The following is a 2,178-nucleotide window of genomic DNA, read 5'->3' on the forward strand; positions in this document are numbered from 1 at the left end:
CAGCCCAAGCAGGGCTGTTCAGAGCAGGCACAGGCAGTCCCACACAGGCTGCAAGTGCAGGGTGCTAGCCACAGGGTGAGGGAGGGGGCCACTTTTCCCCACACAGCACCAGGTTGTAACCCACCCCAGCTGCCAGCCTGGGATCCGTGCCGGCTCTGGGCTCGCCTGTCGGGGCTGCGCCGTGGTGGCATCAGCTGCGCCCACCTGGCTTGCTGCATCAGGCAGTGTTTGCTGCTGTTGCCCATCGCACGAGCTCCAGGCAGGAAGTGGCAGCAAACGCTGCCCAGTGTGGCAAGCAGGGGGGGCTGCAGCTGCTGCCGCCGTGGCACAGCCCTGATGGGCAAACCCAGAGCTGGCGTGGGGCCCAGGCTGGCAGCAAAGCTGGGTTACAAGCTAGTGCTGAGTGCAGGGAAAAGGGGCCCCTACCCCACCCCAAGGCCCCGGCCCCGTGCCGCCACTTGCAGCCTCATGGGGTTGCCTGTGCCTGCTCAGGACAGCCCTGCATGGACTGTGAGCGGCTGCAGCAGAGAGCACAGGCCACGGGGCAGGTGAGGGGCTGCTTTTCCCCATGCTCTGCATCAACTCCTTTCCTGCTGGGAAGCAGGGGGTCAGGGCTGAGTGCTGCCCCCTGCCTGTACTGCGGGGCTGGGGGGTGCTGGGAGTGAGTGGGTATGGGAGCAGGGCCCAAACCCATGTCCCACGGCCAGTGCCAGCAGGGCCCAGAGCAGGGCAGCAGGGGTACAGGGTCCCAGCTGGCAGGGGCTCTATGGAGCCAGGCCAGCTCCCCCCTCTCCCTGCTGGTGCAGCCCAGCCTGGCTCCACAGACTGCTGCCCGCCTGCACTCTGCTCTGGGCCTCACCAGTGCTGGCCCTAGGACAATGGTCCCAAGATGGTGACCAGGGGGCAGGACACCTGTCAAGAGGCAGGGCTACCCATGCGGCCCTCAACAGCTTGCCACAACTTGGTAAGTGGCCCTCTGCCCGAAATAATTGCCCGCCCCTGGATTAGAGGAAGGACTTAAAAAAAGACAATGAAGATGCTGTGAGAGATGCATCTAAAGCCCTCCAGACGAGGGTGATAGAAGTGAAGCAACTCCCCGATCTCGGAGATGGAACCAGATGACAACTTATTTATATGGGAGATAGGACAGGAAAGCACCTTCATTAGCATTCAGGATGTAGAACAGAGATTCCAAGGCAAGGACCACACTGAATTCTGGGACCAGAGAATCAGGTGAGCACTGCATGATGGGGGATCCCTGCTCCAAATGCTAGTCAACCCATGTGTGCACACTCCCAGCTCAGCATTTATCAGACCAATTCCAGTAACAACTCCTTTATCGGTACCCAAAACACTGAATCTGCCTGTCTGTATTGTGAGCTCCCTCACAGTAATGCCACCCATAGCCAGGAGTGATCCTATTATCCAGCATATGAGCCATCATTTATCCAAAAACAAACCTAGTGTTCCTCGAGCCATTGTTAGTTATTTACAAAAAACCCCACCCAAATCAAGTTCCTGTCCTGGTGCTTGGATCCAAAAGCTGCACCAGTCCTACTCCTTTTCTGTCTGAAATCCCTCTACTGATCATGCTGAGGGCTCTGCCTGTCTACAAGCTCCAACAAACACCTGAGAACCTCGACTGGTGCAAGCTTTGCTGAATGGTGAGACCCCAGCTCTTTCTCTCTGACTCCAGGAACCTGACTTTTATTCTCTTACTCCAGGCACAGCTTTCTAAACTGGACTTCTGCTGATCAAACTTGAGCTAGACTTCCCCAAATACCTAATTGAAATGATGTAATATTGTAACTATTTTATTTGTCTCTCTTGTGTGGCTATTACTATTGGTATCATCATAAATTCATATACCTGGCAATAAATAACTTTTATTGTCAAGCTGGTTGCTATACTCTCTCTGAATCTCACTTACTCTTCCTTCCCCTCGGCCTCCTCATTTGCTCTGCAGCAACAATTCTTTTACCTAAGCCAAAGATCTCTGTAATGGCCCAAACTACAGTGGGGTCCTCTCATCAAGGGAGTTACTACTAGGACCATTGTGACAAGAGATTAGGACGTGCTGAGTTTTGAGGTGCATGAGGGTATCAACTGAAAGTGCTGATTGGACCCAGCCTGCTCAGACATACTCTGTTAGCATGTGTGTCCAGCTGCATTTATTAT

General features: G+C 54.5%; 1 long non-coding RNA gene across 1 annotated transcript in view; it reads left to right on the forward strand.

The window, feature by feature from the left end:
- The first annotated feature begins 1,577 nt into the window (after positions 1-1,577).
- LOC112548181 overlaps positions 1,578-2,178 on the forward strand; it is a 6,043-nt gene continuing 5,442 nt past the window's right edge. Inside the window, exon 1 of the long non-coding RNA XR_003091986.1 lies at positions 1,578-1,664. This is a non-coding gene — a long non-coding RNA (uncharacterized LOC112548181). The remainder of the gene's footprint in view (positions 1,665-2,178) is intronic.

Source organism: Alligator sinensis, unplaced genomic scaffold, assembly GCF_000455745.1.
Source record: "Alligator sinensis unplaced genomic scaffold, ASM45574v1 scaffold1096_1, whole genome shotgun sequence".
Lineage (NCBI taxonomy): Eukaryota > Metazoa > Chordata > Crocodylia > Alligatoridae > Alligator > Alligator sinensis.